The sequence below is a fragment of the Nerophis lumbriciformis genome, linkage group LG11 (genome assembly GCF_033978685.3).
Source record: "Nerophis lumbriciformis linkage group LG11, RoL_Nlum_v2.1, whole genome shotgun sequence".
Lineage (NCBI taxonomy): Eukaryota > Metazoa > Chordata > Actinopteri > Syngnathiformes > Syngnathidae > Nerophis > Nerophis lumbriciformis.
The window spans coordinates 24,121,205-24,133,744 of record NC_084558.2 but is presented as its reverse complement, the minus strand read 5'-3'; the positions used below and the strand labels follow the sequence as shown (position 1 = coordinate 24,133,744).

Genomic DNA, 12,540 nt, shown 5'->3' with positions numbered 1-12,540 from the left:
CTTTAAAGAGGATTAACAACATTGACTCAATGCTACTCTCTGTCTATAAAACACTGTAGGAATGGATTTTAGTGTGACTCATACTTGACCAACTGACAAAAACTGCCAAAGCTCGTTGGATCTTAGTTTGAGTAGACCAAAACAGATTTTTTTTTTTTAGGAACTCAATGTCCTGTTTAAATCTAAATACCAAAATAATTTGAGTTGAAAATGTAAGGAAATTTTGAAAGTTTGTGGCCGGTTAGCTCAGTTGGTCAGAGCGTGGTGCAAATAACACCAATGTCATGGATTCAACCCCCATACAGGCCACTGGTTTCCCTTTAAAGAGGTCTAACTATAGATTAACAACATTGACTCAATGCTGCTTTCTGTCTGTAAAACACTGTAGGAATGGATTTTTAGTGTCACTCATACTTGATAAACTGACAAAAACTGCAAAAGCACTTTAGATCTTAGTTTGAGTAGACCAAAACAGATATTTTTTTTTTCCGAGGAACTCAATGTTTTGTTCAAATCTAAAGACCAAAATAATTTGAGTTGAAAATGTAAGGAAATTTAAAATGTTTGTGGCCGGTTAGCTCAGTTGGTCAGAGCGTGGTGCTAATAACGCCAAGGTCATGGGTTCAACCACCATACAGGCCACTGGTTTCTCTTTAGATAGGTTTAACTATAGATTAACGACATTGACTCAATGCTGCTTTCTGTCTATGAAACATTGTAATAATGGATTTTTAGTGTCATACTTGATAAATTGACAAAATCTGCAAAAGCATTTTAGATCTTAGTTTGAGTAGACCAAAACAGATTTTTTTTCCTAGAAACTCAATGTTTTGTTCAAATCTAAATACCAAAATAATTTCAGTTGAAAATGTAAGGAAACCTAGTAAGTGTGTGGCAGGTTAGCTCAGTTGGTCATAGCGTGGTGCTAATAACGCCAAGGTCATGGATTCAATCCCCGTACCAGCCACTGGTTTCTCTTCAGATAGGTTTAACTATGGATCAACATTGATTCAATGCTACTTTCTTCATATAAAACACTGTAGGAATGGATTTTTAGTGTGACTCGTACTTGACAAACTGACAAAAACTGCAAAAGCCCATTAGATCTTAGTTTCAGTAGACCAAAACAGAAAATATTTTACCTAAGAACTCAATGTCCTGTTCAAATCGAAATACTAAAATAATTTGAGTTGAAAATGTAAGGAAATTTAAAATGTTTGTGGCCGGTTAGCTCAGTTGGTCAGAGCGTGGTGCTAATAATGCCAAGGTCATGGGTTCAACCCCCATACAGGCCACTGGTTTCTCTTTAGATAGGTTTAACTATAGATTAACGACATTGACTCAATGCTGCTTTCTGTCTATAAAACATTATAGGAATGGATTTTTAGTGTCACTCATACTTGATTAACTGACAAAAAATGCAAAAGCACTTTAGATCTTAAATTGAGTAGACCAAAACAGATTTTAAATTTTTTCCTAGGAACTCAATGTTTTGTTCAAAAACTAAATACCAAAATAATTTGAGTTGAAAATGTAAGGAAATTTAAAAAGTTTGTGGCCGGTTAGCTCAGTTGGTCAGAGCGTGGTGCTAATAACGCCAAGGTCATGGATTCAACCCCCATACAGGCCACTGGTTTCCCTTTAAAGAGGTCTAACTATAGATTAACAACATTGACTCAATGCTGCTTTCTGTCTGTAAAACACTGTAGGAATGGATTTTTAGTGTCACTCATACTTGATAAACTGACAAAAACTGCAAAAGCACTTTAGATCTTAGTTTGAGTAGACCAAAACAGATATTTTTTTTTTCCGAGGAACTCAATGTTTTGTTCAAATGTAAAGACCAAAATAATTTGAGTTGAAAATGTAAGGAAATTTAAAATGTTTGTGGCCGGTTAGCTCAGTTGGTCAGAGCGTGGTGCTAATAACGCCAAGGTCATGGGTTCAACCACCATACAGGCCACTGGTTTCTCTTTAGATAGGTTTAACTATAGATTAACGACATTGACTCAATGCTGCTTTCTGTCTATGAAACACTGTAATAATGGATTTTTAGTGTCATACTTGATAAATTAACAAAATCTGCAAAAGCATTTTAGATCTTAGTTTGAGTAGACCAAAACAGATTTTTTTCCCTAGAAACTCAATGTTTTGTTCAAATCTAAATACCAAAATAATTTCAGTTGAAAATGTAAGGAAACCTAGTAAGTGTGTGGCAGGTTAGCTCAGTTGGTCATAGCGTGGTGCTAATAACGCCAAGGTCATGGATTCAATCCCCGTACCAGCCACTGGTTTCTCTTCAGATAGGTTTAACTATGGATCAACATTGATTCAATGCTACTTTCTTCATATAAAACACTGTAGGAATGGATTTTTAGTGTGACTCGTACTTGACAAACTGACAAAAACTGCAAAAGCCCATTAGATCTTAGTTTCAGTAGACCAAAACAGAAAATATTTTACCTAAGAACTCAATGTCCTGTTCAAATCGAAATACTAAAATAATTTGAGTTGAAAATGTAAGGAAATTTAAAATGTTTGTGGCCGGTAAGCTCAGTTGGTCAGAGCGTGGTGCTAATAATGCCAAGGGCATGGGTTCAACCCCCATACAGGCCACTGGTTTCTCTTTAGCTAGGTTTAACTATAGATTAACGACATTGACTCAATGCTGCTTTCTGTCTATAAAACATTACAGGAATGGATTTTTAGTGTCACTCATACTTGATTAACTGACAAAAAATGCAAAAGCACTTTAGATCTTAAATTGAGTAGACCAAAACAGATTTTAAATTTTTTCCTAGGAACTCAATGTTTTGTTCAAAAACTAAATACCAAAATAATTTGAGTTGAAAATGTAAGGAAATTTAAAAAGTTTGTGGCCGGTTAGCTCAGTTGGTCAGAGCGTGGTGCTAATAACGCCAAGGTCATGGGTTCAACCCCCATACAGGCCATTGGTTTACCTATAAAAAGGTTTAACTATAGATTAATGACATTGACTCAATGCTGCTTTCTGTCTATAAAACATTATAGGAATGGATTTTTAGTGTCACTCATACTTGATAAACTGACAAAAACTGCAAAATCACTTTAGATCTTAGTTTGAGTAGACCAAAAGAGAATATATATTACCTAAAAACTCAATGTCCTGTTCAAATCTAAATACTAAAATAATTTGTCTTGAAAATGTATGGAAATTTAGAAAGTTTGTGGCCGGTTAGCTCAGTTGGTCAGAGCGTGGTGCTAATAACGCCAAGGTCATGGGTTCAACCACCATACAGGCCACTGGTTTCTCTTTAGATAGGTTTAACTATAGATCAACATTGACTCAATGCTACTTTTTTCATATAAAACACTGTAGGAATGGATTTTTAGTCTGACTCGTACTTGACAAACTGACAAAAACTGAAAAAGCCCTTTAAATCTTAGTTTCAGTAGACCAAAACAGAATATATTTTACCAAAGAACTCAATGTCTTGTTCAAATCTAAATACTAAAATAATTTGAGTTGAAAATGTAAGGACATTTTGAAAATTTGTGGCCGGTTAGCTCAGTTGTTCAGAGCGTGGTGCTAATAACGCCAAGGTCATGGGTTCAACCCCCATACAGGCCACTAGTTTCCCTTTAAAAAGGTTTAACTATAGATTAACAACATTGACTCAATGCTGCTTTATGTCTATGAAACACAGTAGGAACATACTTTTAGTGTCACTCATACTTGATAAACTGACAAAAACTGCAAAAGCACTTTAGATATTAAATTGACTAGACCAAAACAGATTTTAAATTTTTTCCTAGGAACTCAATGTTTTGTTCAAAAACTAAATACCAAAATAATTTGAGTTGAAAATGTAAGGAAATTTCAAAAGTTTGTGGCTGGTTAGCTCAGTTGGTCAGAGCGTTGTGCTAATAATGCCAAGGTCATGGGTTCAACCCCCGTACGGGCCACTGGTTTCTCTTTAGATAGCTTTAACTATAGATCAACATTGACTCAATCTTACTTTCTTCATATAAAACACTGTAGTAATGGATTTTTAGTGTGACTTGTACTTGACAAACTGACAAAAACAACAAAAGCCCTTTAGATCTTAGTTTCAGTAGACCAAAACAGATTTATTTTTTTCGTAGGAACTCAATGCTTTGTTAAAATCAAAATACCAAAATAATTTCAGTTGAAAATGTAAGGAAACCTAGAAAGTTTGTGGCCGGTTAGTTCAGTTGGTCAGAGCGTGGTGCTAATAACGCCAAGGTCATGGATTCAATCCCCGTATGGGCCACTTGCTTCTCTTTAGGTAGGTGTAACTGTAGATCAACATTGACTCAATGCTACTTTCTTCATATAAAACACTTTAGGAATGGATTTTTAGTGTGACTCGTACTTGACAAACTGACAAAAACTGCAAAAGCCCTTTAGATCTTAGTTTGAGTAGACCAAAACAGAATATATTTTACCAAAGAACTCAATGTCCTGTTCAAATCGAAATACTAAAATAATTTGAGTTGAAATTGTAAGAAAATTTGGAAAGCTTGTGGCCTGTTAGCTCAGTTGGTCAGAGCGTGGTGCTAGTAACACCAAGGTCATGGGTTCAACCCCCATACAGGCCACTGGTTTCACTTTAAAGAGGATTAACAATATTGACTCAATGCTGCTTTCTTCATATAAAACACTAAAGGAATGGATTTTTAGTGTGAATCGTACTTGACAAAAACTGCAAAAGCCCTTTAGATCTTAGTTTCAGTAGACTAAAACAGAATATATTTTACCTAAGAACTCAATGTCCTGTTCAAATCTAAATACCAAAATAATTTGAGTTGAAAATGTGAGGAAACTTAGAAAGTTTGTGGCCGGTTAGCTCAGTTGGTCAGCGTGTGGTGCTTAAAACGCCAAGGTCATGGATTCAACCCCCATACAGGCCACTGGTTTCTCTTGAAAGAGGTGTAACTATAGATTAACAATGTTTACTCAATGCTGCTTTCTGTCTATAAAACACTGTAGGAATGGATTTTTAGTGTCACTCATACTTGATAAACTGACAAAAACTTCAAAAGCACTTTCGATCTTAGTTTGAGTAGAGACCAAATCCGATTATTTTTTTCCTAGGAACTCAAAGTTTTGTTCAAATCTAAATTCCAAAATATTTTGAGTTGAAAATGTAAGGAAATTTAGGTAGTTTGTGGCAGTTTAGCTCAGTTTGTTCAGAGCGTGGTGCTGATAACGCTGAGGTCATGGGTTCAACCCCCATACTGGCCACTGGTTTCCCTCTAAAGAGGTTTAACTGTAGATTAACAACATTGACTCATTGCTGCTTTCTGTCTATAAAACACTGAAGGAATGGATTTTTAGTGTGACTCGTACTTGACAAACTGACAAAAACTGCAAAAGTCCTTTAGATCTTAGTTTGAGTAGACAAAAACAGAATATATATTACCTACGAACTCAATGTCCTGTTCAAATCTAAATACCAAAATAATTTGAGTTGAAAATGTAAGTACATTTAGAAAGTTTGTGGCCGGTTAGCTCAGTTGGTCAGAGCGTGGTGCTAATAACGCCAAGGTCTTGGGTTCAACCCCCATACGGGCCACTGGTTTCTCTTTAGATAGGTTTAACTATAGATCAACATTGACTTAATCTTACTTTCTTCATATAAAACACTGTAGGAATTGATTTTTAGTGTGACTTGTACTTGACAAACTGACAAAAACTGCAAAAGCCCTTTAGATCTTAGCTTCAGTAGATCAAAACAGATTTTTTTTTTCAGGAACTCAATGTTTTGTTCAAATCTAAATACCAAAATAATTTCAGTTGAAAATGGAGGGAAATTTAGAACATTTGTGGCAGGTTAGCTCAGTTGGTCAGAGCGTGGTGCTAATAACGCCAAGGTCATGGGTTCAACCCCCGTACAGGCCACTGGTTTCCCTATAAAAAGGTTTAACTATAGATTAACGACATTGACTCAATGCTGCTTTCTGTCTATAAAACACTGTTGTAATGGATTTTTAGTGTCACTCATACTTGATAAACTGACAAAAACTGCAAAAGCCCTTTAAATCTTAGTTTGAGTAGACCAAAACAGATTTTTTTTTCCCTAGAAACTCAATGTTTTGTTCAAATCTAAATACCAAAACAATTTCAGTTGAAAATGTAAGGAAACCTAGTAAGTTTGTGGCAGGTTAGCTCAGTTGGTCAGAGCATGGTGCCAATAACACCAAGGTCATGGATTCAATCTCCGTACGGGCCACTGGTTTCTCTTTAGATAGGTTTAAAGGCCTACTGAAACCCACTACTACCGACCACGCAGTCTTATAGTTTATATATCAATGATGAAATCTTAACATTGCAACACATGCCAATACGGCCGGGTTAAATTACTCAAGTGCAATTTTAAATTTTGCGCGAAATATCCTGCTGAAAACGTCTCGGTATGATGACGTCTGCGCGTGACGTCACGGATTGTAGAGGACATTTTTGGACAGCATGGTGGCCAGCTATTAAGTCGTCTGTTTTCATCGCAAAATTCCACAGTATTCTGGACATCTGTGTTGGTGAATCTTTTGCGATTTGTTCAATGAACAATAGAGAAAGCAAAGAAGAAAGCTGTAGGTGGTAAGCGGTGTATTGCGGCAGGTGTTGTGCCGGATAACGCACACCCGCCGTAGAATGCACCCCCTGACTGTTGTGCCGGATAACACAGCCGGTGTTTCATTGTTTACATTCCCGAAAGATGACAATCAAGCTTTACCATTGGCCTGTGGAGAACTGGGACAACAGAGACTCTTACCAGGAGGACTTTGAGTTGGAAACGCAGACGCGGTACCGTGAGTACGCATGCAGCTGCGGCTTCCAAACATTTGATCGCTTGCCCATACGTGCGTGCCGCTATGTGCATGTCACGTACGTAACTTTGGGGACTTTGTGGAAATATATGTGCTGTATGAACTTTGGGGAGGTGAACGGTACTTTGGGCTGTGGGATTGAGTGTGTTGTGCAGGTGTTTGAGTTGTATTGGCGGGTTGTATGGATGGGAGGGGGGAGGTGTTTGTTATGCCGGATTAATTTGTGGCATATCAAATATAAACCTGGTTGTGTTGTGGCTAATAGAGTATATATATGTCTTGTGTTTATTTACTGTTTTAGTCATTCCCAGCTGAATATCAGGTCCCACCCGCCTCTCACAGGATCTTCCCTATCTGAATCGCTCCCACTGCCCTCTAGTCCTTCACTTTCACTTTCCTCATCCACGAATCTTTCATCCTCGCTCAAATTAATGGGGAAATCGTCGCTTTCTCGGTCCGAATCGCTCTCGCTGCTGGTGGCCATGATTGTAAACAATGTGCAGATGTGAGGAGCTCTACAACCTGTGACGTCACGCTACTCGTCTGCTACTTCCGGTACAGGCAAAGCTTTTTTTTATCAGCGACCAAAAGTTGCGAACTTTATCGTCGATGTTCTCTACTAAAACCTTTCAGCAAAAATATGGCAATATCGCGAAATGATCAAGTATGACACATAGAATCCAATCCAATCCAATCCAATCCACTTTATTTATATAGCACATTTAAACAACAAAATGTTTCCAAAGTGCTGCACAACAATATTAAACACAATTAAAAACAATATAAAATAAATGTGATTAAAAACAATTTCAAAGGGTAAAACCAATTAAAACAGTAAATAGAAAGCAAAAGCAAAATTTTAAAAACACAGGGGACAACAGAGGACCACACAACTCACGTAGTGTTAAAAGCCAGAGAATAAAAGTGGGTCTTAAGACGAGACTTAAAACACTCCACTGTGGGAGCAGTTCGAACATGGAGGGGCAGAGTGTTCCAGAGCTTAGGGCCGACCACAGAGAAGGCCCTGTCTCCCCTGGTTTTAAGTCTCGTCTTGGACACCACGAGCTGGAGCTGGCTCTCGGACCTCAGAGCGCGCGCAGGATTGTAAGTTTGGATGAGGTCCGAGATATACTGAGGTGCCAGTCCATGTAAAGCTTTAAAAACAAACAGCAAGGTTTTAAAATCAATTCTAAAATGAACAGGGAGCCAGTGCAAACTCTCAAGGATTGGGGTTATATGCTGGCGTCTCCTGGCCCCTGTTAAAAGTCGTGCTGCCGCATTCTGGACTAACTGCAACCGGGAGAGAGCTTTTTGGCTAATGCCAGCATAAAGTGCATTGCAGTAGTCCAGGCGACTTGAAATAAAAGCATGCACGACTTGTTCAAAAAGGTTAAAAGATAAAAACGGTTTTACCTTTGCTAAAAGACGAAGATGATAAAAACACGATTTTAAAACGCCATTGACTTGTTTGTCAAGTTTAAAATCGCTGTCTATAGTGACGCCAAGGCTGGTGACTTTGGGACATAGAATGGACCTGCTATCCCCGTTTAAATAAGAAAATCGCATTTCCGTAGGCCTTTAACTATGGATCAACATTCACAATGCTACTTTCTTCATATAAAACACTTTAGGAAGGGATTTTTAGTGTGACTCGTACTTGACGAACTGCAAAAGCCCTTTAGATCTTAGTTTGAGTAGACCAAAACAGAATATATTTTACCTAAGAACTCAATGTCCTGTTCAAATCTAAATACCAAAATAATTTGAGTTGAAAATGTAAGGAAATTTAGAAAGCTTGTGGCCGGTTAGCTCAGTTGGTCAGAGCGTGGTGCTAATAACGCCAAGGTCTTGGGTTCAACCCCCATACGGGCCACTGGTTTCTCTTTAGATAGGTTTAACTATAGATCAACATTGACTTAATCTTACTTTCTTCATATAAAACACTGTAGGAATTGATTTTTAGTGTGACTTGTACTTGACAAACTGACAAAAACTGCAAAAGCCCTTTAGATCTTAGCTTCAGTAGATCAAAACAGATTTTTTTTTTCAGGAACTCAATGTTTTGTTCAAATCTAAATACCAAAATAATTTCAGTTGAAAATGGAGGGAAATTTAGAACATTTGTGGCAGGTTAGCTCAGTTGGTCAGAGCGTGGTGCTAATAACGCCAAGGTCATGGGTTCAACCCCCGTACAGGCCACTGGTTTCCCTATAAAAAGGTTTAACTATTGATTAACGACATTGACTCAATGCTGCTTTCTGTCTATAAAACACTGTTGTAATGGATTTTTAGTGTCACTCATACTTGATAAACTGACAAAAACTGCAAAAGCCCTTTAAATCTTAGTTTGAGTAGACCAAAACAGATTTTTTTTTCCCTAGAAACTCAATGTTTTGTTCAAATCTAAATACCAAAACAATTTCAGTTGAAAATGTAAGGAAACCTAGTAAGTTTGTGGCAGGTTAGCTCAGTTGGTCAGAGCATGGTGCCAATAACACCAAGGTCATGGATTCAATCTCCGTACGGGCCACTGGTTTCTCTTTAGATAGGTTTAAAGGCCTACTGAAACCCACTACTACCGACCACGCAGTCTTATAGTTTATATATCAATGATGAAATCTTAACATTGCAACACATGCCAATACGGCCGGGTTAAATTACTCAAGTGCAATTTTAAATTTTGCGCGAAATATCCTGCTGAAAACGTCTCGGTATGATGACGTCTGCGCGTGACGTCACGGATTGTAGAGGACATTTTGGGACAGCATGGTGGCCAGCTATTAAGTCGTCTGTTTTCATCGCAAAATTCCACAGTATTCTGGACATCTGTGTTGGTGAATCTTTTGCGATTTGTTCAATGAACAATAGAGAAAGCAAAGAAGAAAGCTGTAGGTGGTAAGCGGTGTATTGCGGCAGGTGTTGTGCCTGATAACGCACACCCGCCGTAGAATGCACCCCCTGACTGTTGTGCCGGATAACACAGCCGGTGTTTCATTGTTTACATTCCCGAAAGATGACAATCAAGCTTTACCATTGGCCTGTGGAGAACTGGGACAACAGAGACTCTTACCAGGAGGACTTTGAGTTGGAAACGCAGACGCGGTACCGTGAGTACGCATGCAGCTGCGGCTTCCAAACATTTGATCGCTTGCCCATACGTGCGTGCCGCTATGTGCATGTCACGTACGTAACTTTGGGGACTTTGTGGAAATATATGTGCTGTATGAACTTTGGGGAGGTGAACGGTACTTTGGGCTGTGGGATTGAGTGTGTTGTGCAGGTGTTTGAGTTGTATTGGCGGGTTGTATGGATGGGAGGGGGGAGGTGTTTGTTATGCCGGATTAATTTGTGGCATATCAAATATAAGCCTGGTTGTGTTGTGGCTAATAGAGTATATATATGTCTTGTGTTTATTTACTGTTTTAGTCATTCCCAGCTGAATATCAGGTCCCACCCGCCTCTCACAGGATCTTCCCTATCTGAATCGCTCCCACTGCCCTCTATCAAATCAAATCAAATCAACTTTATTTATAAAGCACATTTAAAATTTACCACAGGGGTAGCCAAAGTGCTGTACAATGAGCAGGTTAAAAGATAAAACGAGTACCGAGCAAACACAACACAACACAAACAGAACATGATAAAAAATAAATAATTAAAATAGAATTAATAAAAACATAAAAACATAAAAACAGGATCACAGCAGGTGTATTATGGGGCGCCATTGCAGGATGGATATCACTCAGTGTTAAAAGCCATGGAATAAAAGTATGTTTTTAAGAGAGATTTAAAAACAGGAAGAGAGGAGGCTTGTCTAACATTCAGGGGTAGGTCGTTCCAGAGCTTGGGAGCAGCAACGGCGAAAGCTCTGTCACCTCTAAGCTTCAGCCTTGTGTCAGGGACCGTCAACAGCAGCTGATCGGCTGATCTTAAGGATCGGGTGGGGCAGTAAGGCTGAAGGAGGTCGGAGAGATAGGTTGGCGCGAGGTTGTTTAGACATTTAAAAACAAATAAAAGGAGTTTAAAATGTATTCGGTAACGCACAGGGAGCCAGTGAAGGGACGCTAAAATAGGGGTGATGTGCTCACGTCTGCGGGTCTGTGTTAGCAGACGAGCAGCAGAGTTCTGCACGAGCTGCAGGCGGGCGAGGGAGGCCTGGCTAATGCCAACATACAGGGCATTACAGTAATCAAGACGAGTCGAGATAAAAGCGTGGATTAATTTCTCAAGATCATGTCTTGATAGAAGCGGTTTCACTTTCGCTATTTGGCGTAATTGATAAAAGCTTTTTTGAACGACGCTGCTGATTTGTTTTTCGAATTTAAAATCTGAGTCAAACTTTACCCCCAGGTTTGTGACAGAGTCGCTGAGATACGGGGTCAGCGTGCCGAGGTCAACGTTGGGGGAGGGAGAGCGACTTGGACCGAACAACATAACTTCTGTTTTGTCTTCATTTAGGCTCAGGAAGTTAGCTGAAAGCCAGACTTTGATGTCGTGCAGGCAGTCAATAAGACTTTGAACCGTGTTATTTTGTGCCATGGGAAAATAAATCTGGCAATCATCGGCATAAAAATGAAATGCAATACTGTACTTCCTAAAAATAGAACCAAGGGGGAGAAGGTAAAGCGCAAATAAAATTGGGGCAAGGATTGAACCCTGGGGGACCCCATGTGGTAAAGGAGCTGTGGACGACATAAAACTGTCTACTTTTACACAAAAACTCCTGTCGGTTAGGTACGACCGGAACCAGTTGAGGGCGGCGCCCTTAATGCCCACACAGTTCTCAAGACGAGTGATTAAGGTGGCGTGGTCGACGGTGTCGAACGCAGCAGACAGATCTAAAAGCACCAGGACAACATATTTACCAGAATCAGTGGACAGGAGGATATCGTTAAAAACTTTTAGAAGCGCTGACTCTGTGCTGTGGAGGGCTTTAAAACCGGACTGGAACAGCTCAGTGATACCATTATCCTCTAAGAAGGGCAGCAACTGACTGTAGACAACCTTCTCTAATATTTTGGAAATGTATGGAAGATTAGAGATAGGTCTGAAGTTAGAGAGGAGAGAGGGGTCGAGGCTGGGTTTTTTAAGTAGAGGTCGTACCACTGCATGTTTAAACTCTACTGGAACTATTCCAGAAGAGAGGCTACTATTGATAATGTTAAGGACACTTGATCCAATAGTAGCAAGTACCTCCTTAAACAGGCGAGGTGGGAGGGCATCTGCAGGAGAACCAGAGGGCTTCATATGACTAACTGTGTCACTTAAAAAAGAAAAGGACACCGGCTCAAACTGATGGAAAACAGAAGAGAAATGCAGGGGAACAGAAGGGTCATATGAAGGCTGAGATAGACTGGCTCTAGTTGACACAATTTTGTCAGTGAAAAAATGGAGACAATTTTCACAGAATTCAAAAGAATTGAACTAGTCCTTCACTTTCACTTTCCTCATCCACGAATCTTTCATCCTCGCTCAAATTAATGGGGAAATCGTCGCTTTCTCGGTCCGAATCGCTCTCGCTGCTGGTGGCCATGATTGTAAACAATGTGCAGATGTGAGGAGCTCTACAACCTGTGACGTCACGCTACTCGTCTGCTACTTCCGGTACAGGCAAAGCTTTTTTTTATCAGCGACCAAAAGTTGCGAACTTTATCGTCGATGTTCTCTACTAAAACCTTTCAGCAAAAATATGGCAATATCGCGAAATGA

The 12,540-nt window shown here is 39.3% G+C and overlaps 1 protein-coding gene and 14 non-coding genes across 15 annotated transcripts in view; all 15 read left to right on the top strand.

Annotated features, from left to right (window-relative positions):
- myo15b (myosin XVB) overlaps positions 1-12,540 on the top strand; it is a 194,484-nt gene that overhangs the window by 64,898 nt on the left and 117,046 nt on the right. The gene's annotated exons all lie outside the window — the stretch shown is intronic.
- trnai-aau (transfer RNA isoleucine (anticodon AAU)) lies at positions 569-642 on the top strand. Its single transcript has one exon. It is a non-coding gene; the product is annotated as a tRNA-Ile (tRNA).
- Positions 1,222-1,295, top strand: trnai-aau (transfer RNA isoleucine (anticodon AAU)). Its single transcript has one exon. It is a non-coding gene; the product is annotated as a tRNA-Ile (tRNA).
- On the top strand, positions 1,557-1,630 carry trnai-aau (transfer RNA isoleucine (anticodon AAU)). The gene has a single exon. It is a non-coding gene; the product is annotated as a tRNA-Ile (tRNA).
- Positions 1,890-1,963, top strand: trnai-aau (transfer RNA isoleucine (anticodon AAU)). Its single transcript has one exon. It is a non-coding gene; the product is annotated as a tRNA-Ile (tRNA).
- On the top strand, positions 2,878-2,951 carry trnai-aau (transfer RNA isoleucine (anticodon AAU)). Its single transcript has one exon. It is a non-coding gene; the product is annotated as a tRNA-Ile (tRNA).
- On the top strand, positions 3,209-3,282 carry trnai-aau (transfer RNA isoleucine (anticodon AAU)). The gene has a single exon. It is a non-coding gene; the product is annotated as a tRNA-Ile (tRNA).
- Positions 3,537-3,610, top strand: trnai-aau (transfer RNA isoleucine (anticodon AAU)). The gene has a single exon. It is a non-coding gene; the product is annotated as a tRNA-Ile (tRNA).
- trnai-aau (transfer RNA isoleucine (anticodon AAU)) lies at positions 3,872-3,945 on the top strand. The gene has a single exon. It is a non-coding gene; the product is annotated as a tRNA-Ile (tRNA).
- Positions 4,529-4,602, top strand: trnat-agu (transfer RNA threonine (anticodon AGU)). The gene has a single exon. It is a non-coding gene; the product is annotated as a tRNA-Thr (tRNA).
- trnal-uaa (transfer RNA leucine (anticodon UAA)) lies at positions 4,841-4,914 on the top strand. Its single transcript has one exon. It is a non-coding gene; the product is annotated as a tRNA-Leu (tRNA).
- trnai-aau (transfer RNA isoleucine (anticodon AAU)) lies at positions 5,506-5,579 on the top strand. Its single transcript has one exon. It is a non-coding gene; the product is annotated as a tRNA-Ile (tRNA).
- trnai-aau (transfer RNA isoleucine (anticodon AAU)) lies at positions 5,832-5,905 on the top strand. Its single transcript has one exon. It is a non-coding gene; the product is annotated as a tRNA-Ile (tRNA).
- Positions 8,631-8,704, top strand: trnai-aau (transfer RNA isoleucine (anticodon AAU)). Its single transcript has one exon. It is a non-coding gene; the product is annotated as a tRNA-Ile (tRNA).
- Positions 8,957-9,030, top strand: trnai-aau (transfer RNA isoleucine (anticodon AAU)). The gene has a single exon. It is a non-coding gene; the product is annotated as a tRNA-Ile (tRNA).